The sequence below is a fragment of the Telmatherina bonti genome (genome assembly GCF_933228915.1).
Source record: "Telmatherina bonti genome assembly, chromosome: 9".
NCBI classification, from domain to species: domain Eukaryota; kingdom Metazoa; phylum Chordata; class Actinopteri; order Atheriniformes; family Telmatherinidae; genus Telmatherina; species Telmatherina bonti.
The window spans coordinates 26,379,202-26,391,204 of NC_136627.1; positions in this window are offsets into that span (position 1 = coordinate 26,379,202).

A 12,003-nucleotide genomic window follows, 5' to 3' on the forward strand; every position below is an offset into this window, starting at 1 on the left:
TTTCCACTTAGTGGGGAAGTCACCCCTCTAAGTCAGCTGAATAAAACCAAATGTGGAGTTAACTGTGACACAGCTTCGAGTAAGGACAGTTCTATTTAAGCAGAGTCAATATTTGACTTGACTAAACCTCTCTGGGTATTTACTCTGACAAGGCTGCAGTTCCTGTCTCCTTTTGAAGTTTATTACTGAGTCACATGCGCTTTAAAAGCAGTCAAAGGGGTTTTATCCATTTTCTTCAGCTAAAATATGCAAGATATTTAGTCTTTGTATACATTTGGAGTACCATTGATGTCCTGCTTGACTGGCTTGGGTGGACAACTTATTTTTTTCGATGTTAGAAAGCCTCAGTCGTGCACATCTCAGCAAACATCTGAATAAAGAATATTATACGACTGAGATTCAGCCCAGTCACCATGTTGAAATGCAGGGTCTTAGTCAGGTTTTATATTGTAGTGTGTAACGCTGAAATACTTTATAAATCTCTGAATTTCAATATTTCTCTGATCATTTCATTGCTTACAAAACTAAAAAAAGAGAAGAAGAAGGAAACAGCCTAACAGCATGACAAGAGATGCATGTTAGGCCACACGGCTACATTTTTCCTCTAAGCAGCATAATCCTAGAAAAACTAGTGAAAAGCTTTGCAGAAATAATTATTGCAGCCTGTCTTTCAGTGGGAATGTCCTTATTGGATTTTGCCCAAGGAAGACACCCCCACTTGCTTCAGCTGTAGGCTACATTTTTGGCTGAAATGCAGCTCCAGATGGCTTTGGGTCAGCCTGGAGCCCTGTAAGAACTGTGTGTGGTATTTTTTCCACAATACTCACCAACTTTTTCAGAATTTTAGGATTTTTGTTGTTGCGTAACATCTTTGGGGTTTCTTTCCATCTCAAAAATTTTGATCAAAGTGAATTTGTTCATTTGCATGGAGAATATTGTAAACATTGCGCTTACTGGTCAGGCCTTTACTTCAGCCGATATTTGTTTTTGGTGCTTTTCTTTTCAAGAAAATGCAAAATCTTATTAATTCTTTCCCCCCCTTTTCACTCTTTTTGGTACAGCAATGCAGAAAAAGAGAATTGTTTTTCAGCAGTCCGCTCACCAAGAATGGTAGGCATCTGCATTAAAAAACAAGTTAGTGCAAGTTTTCTAAAGTCATCTGCAGCTTCTGTAATGTAAATAATTCATTTAATTTTACTTCAAGCCGAGGTACAACCCTTTTAACCGTGCTTCCCTTATTGTCATCGAGCCTCCTGAATCCAATCATGACTTTTCAAGCGGCCAGGTCCGGGAGCCACAAGAGACAGGTTGGATCTCAGATTTGGTCCAGACAAATTCATAAGAGTGACACATCTGATAGTGCAGTGATCTTATATTTCTTCTTCCCTCTTAGCGCCCGCCTCTCCACTGAAGAATGCTCCAGCGGTCGAGCCCAGTCTGACTTTAGGGGGCTCCATCACATCTGAAAGTTCCTCTGTAGGTTTCAGGCCAGTGCCAAAGAAAAGGACGTTTCTCTCAAGATGTGCCATCAGTCACTCAGAAAGCAATGGCCAACTGGGGTCGAACACTCAGGTAAGACCGGTTGTTCCTGCTCCAAGACGGAGCCTCCAGAAGGGATCCACTGTGAGCTCAGACCAGCAGAAGAACCCAGATGTAACACCTCAGACAAGTCCCTCTAATCAGCTAACTCAGTCTGTACAGCCAACCAGAGTGGCAGATGAAAACTCTTTGCAACCGTCACATGATGCAGTTTCTGCAAATAAAAGTCTGGAAGGAGAAAGAAACCAGCCCTCTATTGCAAGCAATAGGTCAGTGGATAGTTTTTACTCAAAATCCTTAATTAAATCCCCACAAAATTTCACTGAAACTCCAACTCTGTTGCGCTTCAGACCCACTACGTACACCAAGACTGATGTGTCGGCTGAAAGAGAAGCACCCCAGAGGTGTAAAGGTCAAGATGATCGGACCCAAAGAGATCACATAGCTTTGAACTCTTTCAGCAAACCAAGCATCAACATCCAGGAGAAAGAAAACAGCAGCAGTATGGGAACAGCAGTGAGGCTGGAGGAGCTCAGTTTACCTCAAAGCACTGAGGGTAGGTTTATTTATATGATACAAAACCCATTTTTGCAAAAGTAAATTCCTTTTTTTTTTTTTTAAATCTGTATTTTCCTGTGTCCACTGAAGGTTTTCCAAGGCAGAACTCCAAGAAATGCTCTTTTTGTTTTTGATCTATTTTCCTGATTGAAGCTTGCACAAGTGCATGATATAATTAAATGAATATTTACAAACCTACAGATATATGCACACATACAGGGAGGCATATATCTATGTGTGAACCAGAAACAAACAATAAGAAATAAAAAGGAAATACAAATAGTAATAGTTCAGTGTGATCGCCTGTTCAAAGGATCTTATTCTCTTCTGTAATAAAAAAAAAAACCACATATTTACACATATTTTAAGTTTTACAAGTGAGTTAATGTGTATTCCAGAAAACTTCAAAAGAAGAAGACTAAAGACTGAAAATTGCTTGATGTACTGCAGAATACAATAATGAAACATGATTACATTTCAACCGCATTGAGATCCTGCAGCGACTGCTTCCACCCCAAGACAGACTTTACCAAAGTTATGAAATGCTCCTTTCAGAGAAATTTCTACATAGACGTTGTTTTATGAGACAAAATATTGAATTACTGCAGGAGTCTGTGAACGGTTGTTTTGTGTTATTTTAATTGAGGAAAATAAGAGGTCAATGACAAATAATGCGAACCACCCTCTCACGTCCTGCTTTTCAGATCCAGATCCTCCCGTGTCTTATGACCTCAACTTTATTGACAAGTCTGACCAGCAAACCCAGAGATCAAATCACAAGCATGTGTTTAAATTATCCACTCAGACCACCAGTCCTACTGGTGAGGAGGAGGAGTCCATTGTGAAGGTGCTGGACTGGTTCAACCGCAGCACAGACAGCCGCGATTGGCTGAATCCACAAGATGGTCCAAAGGCCACAAAGAGCTCTGACAGACGACAAACTGTCTGCAAATTACAAGATGAAGATTTATTAGCGAGAGATGCTTATAGTGATAGACATGCAAGTGACAGAGAGGGGGAAACACTTGAAGCCAAGAGGACTTGCTTCAAAAGACTGAACAATGCGGATAAAGCGTTGAGAGAAAAACAGAGAAAAAGCAACAGGGAACTGACTGAAACGCAAGATGTGAAAGATAACCCTGATGAAAGCCAGCCACTAAAGATCTCTCATCTAAAGTCATTCTGGGAGAAAAGCAACACAGGTCCTAAGATTCTTATCAGCAAATCAGTGACGCATGATGACAAAGGACTAAACCCTGCTCACCTTTCAGCAGAGAAACAGGCTGATATGCCAACTGTTCCTGGAACGTACTGTGAAAAGGGGATAGATGATAAATTCAACTCATATCCAAATGATGAAAAGGAGCAGCAGCTGGCAATCAGTCCACAGATAAATATGGTTGGCAGCGTTTACCTAAATAATCACCAGCAAGGAGAAAGTTTGATGATTAATTCAACTCAAATGAACAATAATGATTCGGTTTATTCAAAGTTGCTCTCCAGCCCCCAAAATGTCGACCAAGGAGTTTCAGATGCTGAGACTTTATGTGTAACCCGACTGAGTTCATCAGAAAGAATGACCATCAAGCCAGTGTCTGACAGTGCTTCTATAGTCAAACCAAAGCTGCAGCCAGATGGTTTTTCACAACCGAGTGAGCTGATCTTACAAGAGCTGCTATCAAACACCGTTCCTGTGCTTGAGCTGGATACACGCATAGAGGTCAGTCCAGACTCTGAGAAGCTCACATTGTCCAGAAACAACCCAAATATGGACTTCAAACCAGGTGGAGATGATGTCCAAAGCAACACCAAAGCACAAATTTGCAGAGTTCCAAGTGCAGACATAAAGAGGAGGGACAGTGAAGATAAAGGTGTGCAATCAAGCATGTGTCCTAAAAGGAAAGAGGAGGTACCCAATAAAGACAAGACTAACAGTCCTCACTTAAACAGGCAGACATCAGCGCATCAGGAGAGCACAGCAGAGAGGATAAAGCAGCTTAAATCCTTCTGGGAGCAGGAGCGCAACAAGCCCATGTTTTACACTGGTAAACCCAAAGCTTCTGGAGAAGGTAAATTTCTTCATGGAGCCAATCTGGCCAAATTGAATAAAAGATTTACCAAGTCTGAGTTTGACTTGAGTTCAATTGGAAATGGGTTAGGCAGCGATGAGGAAGACAACAAAAACCATGCACATTTTACAGTTCTCCCACTAAATCAGAGGTTAGATAAACTGTCTCCAAGCCTTGGCGCAAGTCGTACCCAGTTCAACACTCTGCGGGAGTTCTGGGACGAGGCCAGCTCCGACTCCCGAGGATCGTTAACCCTCGACAAACCCAAAAGCCCCAAGCGAAAAGAGCCGGTAGGTGCTCAGCTCTCGTCCGTGGACTTAAAGAGCGTTGACTCTGAGATTTATCGCCTAAATCCCGCTCTGGAGAAAACAAGAGGCGCTGTCCTAAAGTCGTCGCCATCTCCACAGAATCGATCAAAGTCTCCGCATGATAAACAGATGGGGTCTGGGTCAAGACTGCTGAGCGACAGCAGGAACAACCTGCCCAATTTCCTGCCGGCCGAGTCGGGGCAGCCGAGACAGTCCAGACGAAGCTCAAAAGACTCCAGTAGAGAAGAGAAGCTCACGAAGCCACAAAACAATTTAGGTAAAGAGATTCGAGCTCCAAAGAACAAAAAAGACAGCTTTAGTGTTACCAGCAGTCGTGGAAATTCTTTGCGCCGTGCCACGAGCATGTTCAGTCTGAGTGTTGCCGATGAAAAAGATCCAAACCAACTCAGAACGGAAGGAAATCCAGTCCACTCCCAGAGCAGAAAACACAGGCAGAGTATTGATAAAGGCTCTTTGTCGAAAAGATCATCAGAGGAAGCTGAGACTGTGGCTCCACGTGCACGGGCATTTGTTCCTACAGACTACCGTCATTACCTGGGGATGACGGACAACACCAGCATCCACACATCGCTCGCCCCAGCAGTGAAGGACGAAGTGTCAGAGGTCAAGACCGGGTATGATCTTGACCTGAGCGGACCAGTGAGGTCCAGCACACCTGTGAACTCAGATGAGCGTCACAGCAGGAAGAGCAACAAGACTAATCAACGTCCAGTGTGGGCAAACTACAGTGGGTCAGACTCTGGCCAGGAGGCATCAATCAACAGCACGTCGGAAACCTGGTCCAACTCAAGGACCAGTTCAAACCGTGAGCACCAATTTTATTCTTTTTTTATTAAAAATTTTACCTAAAAATTCAGATCAGTAATAATATAAATACAGAGTTTCATTTTAAAAAGGAATTTAGTGTCTTTAGGAACGTTGGCTTTACTTTCTTGTTTTTCTTTTGGGTCTGAATTATTTACTGAAACCCATGGGGTAGTAGATAGCTCTCACCATGCTTTCACTCCGGCGAGACAACAAACACAAAATAACGAGGGGATGACTAGATATAAACATGGCTGGCAACCACCAGGAGTGACCGGAAACTGCATACAGCTGCTGAGTTTCCAGAAAGTCTGCCTCCGCTTGTAAACAAACCAACATGCACAATGACCATTCCTGTTATTAGATCAGCAGACAAGTTCCGCTACATGAGGATAATGCTGTTATCAAAATGACTGTACCAGATGGATTATTTCTGTTTCTCAGATGTGAATTATAGTAAGGATAAACTGTGTGCATATAGCATATTTATTTGATAATATGATCAAAGTTGGAAAAAAAGAAAAGAAAAATAGAATTAAAAACAACACTACAGCACTCTTTCCAGCAAAAAACTGGTGGATGCAAAACTGAAAATCATCTTTTCAGTTGTTTGTTGCCACCAATAAACAGAAAAAAAGTTAGACTTCTTGTAAAACAAGATTCCACATCTTCATGAGCAAATGTATTGTAAATTTAATGGCCCAATAACATTTTGTCTTGTTGGATGAAAAATCTGTATAAATGAACCATATATAGATTTTAATTATGATATTTCTAACTATGTCATGATGTATTCAGTGCTCCTGATGTTTGCATGCTGTTTATCGTCACCATGGCGAGGAATCCAGCAGTATCCTTGATATCATGTCCGTGTCGGGTTGTCTGTGTTTGCCGTAGCATTTCTTTGTAAACTGCCAATGTTTAGTTTGTGGGCTGAACAACACATGGCTGTAACTTTACTGAATCTAAATGTACAACTGGAGTTTCACCTCAAGGCAGAAATACTTCACACCTTTATGGTATTCCTCAACCCCAATATGTCAGAGAACATAAAAAGCTCATTGAATTTCATTTAGCTCCTAAATGTTGTTTCATTTTGGCAAGTCTGTTCAAATCCTATCAACATACACTGCTTGATTCTCAAGCAGATAAAAGTGGCTTTTTAGGTTCAGTCCTTGCTGCTTTCGTTGTTATATGTTCATTTTTAAATCTATACTTGCATATAATAATTATGTTTTGAGGAGCTGCAGTTTTAATCTGATTAATCCATGAATTGTTAAAAAAAAAAAAAAAAAAGAATTTTTCTTATTTCTCAAATTATTTTAAAAAAAATGTTTTTATTATTTATTTTTGAGAAAATAAAAAATTATTAAAAAAAAAAAAAAAAAAAAAAAAAAACTTTTCCCAGCAAAAATGACAAGCATTTGTTCAGCCCAGGTTACCAAATATGAAAAAAAAACACAACAACAGGCCCATTTAATTAGAGCTTTTTTCTCCAATATGAAGGTGAAAATGAGGATGACGACCAAAATCCTGTTAGGAAGGCATTGTGGCGAGCAGAGACACGTCCTAAAAATCTGGCTAAAAGTATGGAGGACATCACAGCATCTATGTCACCACGTGAGCACCTGCACTGTCAAGAACAACTTTTTTCCTCCTCAACTGTGCAGATCATTTTATATGACCGTTTTTTTTCTCTCCTTGATTATCCGTTTTCTTTTCTTCTTCTTTTTTTTTTATTTTACTGTTTTTGCAGGACAAGAAGGAAGACCAGACCCAACTGTTGATCTCAGGCGCAGCAGTGATGGTAAAGTATTCAGTTTCTTTTATATAATGAACATTTTGAAAAGGAAAATTTATCCAAATTTGTTCATTCTGCATCTCAATGAACCACCCTGCAGTTTCAGCCATCACATCAGCGTCCTCACCCCTGTTTTCGGATCCAGACCACCTGAAGAAAATGAGCAAATCTGTTCCTTCGTTCTTACAGAAGGAGGTAAAACATCTCCTGCATGCAATAATGCAAAAGGACAAAACGTGCTCTGCATCTGTGTGCACAGAGCTTTCTGCTCCTCTGTCTGTGTTTCAGCACAGATACCAGAGAGGAAGACTGATGGCAGGCAGCTTAGCAACTAACTTGAGTAGCTCTTCTAGCATGGTGTCTATGTCATCTGTATGTCCACACACAGCCGCATGAATTCCTTAAGCATGATTCCTGCATCCCACTCAGGGATTGTCCTGTTGTTGTGTGTGCTGCTTTACTGTTAAACTGAGCAGAGAAATCATCTGTCTTTATCTCAACTCGTGCTTTTTCTGCTTTCAAAATGTCCGCCATAAAACAGGGGTTTTAGAGTGTTTTCAGACTTTTAGAGATTGTCGGTGTACGAAATCCCAGTGAAGAAACCATGCACTTCAAGTAGACACTGGTGGAAAAATCAAGGAGTAAGCCCTCAAGTTAGGCTTTCCTCTTGCAAAGCCAAAAATTTAGTTTAAGAATGAAGATCTCAAGCCGTTGTAACCAGGGTTAGGTTTTCTCTAGTCTCATGGAAGTGAAATGAGACAATAACAACATAGCTCAATGAAACAAAGAAATTCCATCAGACTTACAGTCTTAAAGGTGAGGTGGCTTCAAGATGTATAGAAGACTCACCCAATGCCAGATGAGATTGTCTTCAGCCCCCCATTACTCTCAACAGGATAAAACAGGCATAGCTGATAGATGGAGAGACCTACTGCCCACATTATCCACAGTGGGACTCGGTCAACATCTCTGTCAAAGATTCACATAGAATTCTCCATCATTGCACTGAGAAATGTGTGACCTGTGTGTGTGTGTCTGTGTGTGTGCACTCTTAGCTGAGTGGAAGTGTGATGACCATGTACGGCGGTGACATCGTGGAGGTTCAGGGAAGCATCCAGTTCTCCATCAACTACGTTCAGAGGCTCAGAGAGTTTCACATCTTTGTGGCAGAGTGCCAGGACTTGGCTGCGGTTGACCCGAAGAGGAGCCGCTCCGATCCGTGAGTGACGTTCCTGATCTTTGAATATAAGATGTGGTGCAGAAACAGTTAGTTAGTCAAATTGCACAATATTGCAAAAAGTACTTTTTCCTTGCAAGATTCAGCATTGGAGCATTTTAAATGGAACTGTATTTAACGAAAAGTAAAGTAAAGTAAAGTAAAGTAAAGTAAAGAGGATCAAATAAGAGGAAAATTATTTTTCAAATCACTTTTCCAGCCAAGATTTCCATTCAAACTTCTTCAGGGACTTTACATTAAAAAAAAAAGCAGCTAGCAAATAGTTTTTTTGGTTCACTGTCTGATTTGTTAATGTTGAGTGTCAGTGCTTACTGGTTTTGTGGGAGTTTTTTTTTTTGTGGGATTTGTTGGGTTCTTGAAAAATGGAATAAAAAGTGTGAAATAATCTCCTGACAGACAAATGTGCTATTTGGATGCAACAATAAGTCTACTGTGATGTTAATATAAAAGCTTTGGTGAAATTTGCATGTGGAGTTACATATGTAAATTAATCTATCTACCCAGGCTAATATTGAATAACAAAATATGACTTCTTTTAGCCTGTTTTAGAAAATTGTTTTATAATTACTAGTGGTGTATTCCCAGTTCTTTGAGTATTGGATCATCTGTATTAACAAGTACATTTTTAATTGATAAAACATCTTTTGTATGCTTTTTTTTTCTTCGTGGTCACATTGAATGTGTTTTCTGAATTTTGCATTTTAAGGTATGTCAAAAGCTACCTGGTTCCCGACAAAGCTAATCTTGGAAAGAGGAAAACATCTGTAAAAAAGAAGACGCTAAATCCATCTTTCAATGAGATCCTCAGAGTAAGAGCAGAGACACTCAGAGGTTTTCCCACACTGTAACGCTTACCTGACAGACACACAAAAGCAGCTTTTCTGTTTTAACAGTATCGTGTTCGCATGGAGTATCTCAGAACCCAGACGCTCATTCTCTCAGTTTGGCATCACGACACCTTTGGCAGGAACAGTTTCCTGGGTGAGGTAGATGTGGACCTCTCCAAGTGGGACTTTGACCACACCCAGATGAATTACTTAGCTCTGAAAGCAAGGGTAAAGACAAACACACAAAGGCTGCTTTATCTGCAGCTGTTTTCTCATCAAATAACAGCTGTTTATCTTTGTAGCCAGCCTGCTTATTTATTTCCTTGAATCTATTCGAGCTGCTTATATTACATGCTGAGTATGTAAAGCTTTCTCCGTTTCAGACCTTACCCACTGTCGAACTGTCCAGTGGTCGAGGGGAGATGAGACTGGCCATACGTTTCCTGCCACAGATCACCCACAGTGAAGGTCTGCCATTTATTCTCTGCTTTTTAAAATATAAATGTTTAATATAGCTCGTAAGATACTAAACTTTAAAAGTATCCTCAAACAGACAAAGAGGAGCAGCAACTGATGGAAATCAGGAAATAAATTTACAAAGAAAATGTGCACTTTAGCATTCTTATCTGTTTCAAGTTGTATGGCCAAGAAACTAAGCTATATTTCACTGCATATTGTTTTGCTAGATGTTTGTGAATAATATTTACATCATATGTACTGGAATAAACTAAATCACTACATTTTGGACCATAATAAGAGACTTAACCACACCAAAACATGTAAATATTTACATTTGTAATAACTGTTTATTCTATTCTATTCTACAGTCATTTATCCAAAGCGACTTACATATGAGGGAGAACAACACAAGCACGAAATCAAACAGTAGAGGACATCGTAGGAAGATGCTAGTGGACTGTCCAGTTGGACGCAGGTCCTTACATGATGTGCTACGGGCTTTTTTTTTTTTTTTTTTTTTTTTTGTTAGTTTTGTGTTTCACTCTTCCTACCCCATAATATCACGATGTTAAAGTACAAAGATACCATAGGTGCAAAGAACTGGGCTAGGTTCTCCAACTTTCCAACAAATATAGCTATACTAAGTGTTGAAGAGCTGAGTCTTCAGCTTGCTCTTTTACCGAAGCTAATAATGCTACATTTTGTTGAGGTTCAGCAGGAATTTTTTATGCTTTCATTAGATTTAGCTGATTTAACAAGCTCTTAAGCTTTAGCTCTCTGACTGTTCCTCTGTGTACAGAGAGAGCACAGATGTATGCAGTCGCTTGCAACTGAGAGCAGCTGGCAAGCAAAGATGTTGCAACTATTTTATGGGGGGGAAAAAAGTACAATTCTGTCATGACTACCCAACACAGTGGTACTTTTCAAAGCCAGCCCAGAAGCTTTGATTAAAATAATTTAACAATCGTGTAGGCGAATGGATCTTTGCCCGACAACACTATCGGGGTTGTCACAAGATCAATGACAGATGTGCCAATCTTTAATCTGACTAATGCATTTTATCAGTGTTTGGATTGGGCTATAGTGTCTTGGTGAGATGGTTATGTCAGTTTGTGTGCCGCCAGCAGAACTGGTAACATATTTTGTGGTTTTCTGTAATTTTAGCAAGTAGATGTTGAACAGCAATGGGCCCTAAGATGGATCCTTGGCTACCTCCACAGGCTATTTTTGTTCGCTCAGATTTATATGTACCTTCAGACACAAAATTGTGACGGGGACTACGTCATTACACGGAAGCTGCTCATGAACAACGTAATTTCAGTTGTTCTTTTTTAGTAGTGGCTCGATGGCTGCTGTGTTTAGGGTCCGAGGGAACCCATCTGAAATCAGATATATGTTTACAATCTGCAAAATATCTGAGGCTGAAAGCCCTGTTGTCAAGACAGGAAGGGGCAGTTTTCAGATGGTGAATGACCTCAACCAGATTTTTAGGAATTATTGGACAAATGTGTGTCATGGTGTTCCTGATTCCTTTGAGTGGACACACTGATGACATTTGACCTACCCCTGGACTGTAAGCACTGACTGAATGTCTGATTTATGTCAGTAACGAAAGAAACAAAGTCTGGTTGGATATAAATTCTGAGATTATTGACATAGGAGGATTTGTTAGCCTGTCAACAGTAGTAAAGAAGGCATGAGCATCGTTGCTGTTCTTAGCATTGATGTCAGAACAGAACAACCGTCTTGTATATCTCATCTCCAGATTAAAACTCTCCAGTCTCTCTTAATGAATCTCACAGTGAACCTGCAACTTTGTTTTCCACCACCTGCATTCAGCTTTTCGATATTCTTATTTTTCAGCTCTGACAAGTGTGGATGTTTTCTTGGAGGACTCTTTTTATTTGGCAGTGATAACTTTCACCTTGGTGGGAGGAATGACAATGGTGGTGGTGGGGTGTGATGTCTCTGTGTGTGTGTGTGTGTGTGTGTACGTGTGTCTCTGTGTGTATTATAAACATTTCACTGGAATTCCCAGCAATTAACCTTTTTTTTTTTTTTTATAACCTAGGACTAGCCTTACTTGTTCATAATAACAAAACATGCCCCAAGCAGTGTCTCCAGGAAAGCCTTGTGGTCTTTACTATAACACCATGTGTCAATAGAAGTTATATTTTTTTCTGTAAAAAAGACTGATTCAGAGAATCAAAGCACAGGTGAAACCTGTCACTCTGCTGTTTTTGTAAAATATGGTCAATGGAAAGTTGACCATATTTTGTTGTTTTAATAAATAAACAAACACATAAAAGATGAGGGTGAAAAAATTCTTCTCAACGACAACTCGGTGGTTTTATAGGTTCTTTTTTATTTGTTGCATCAG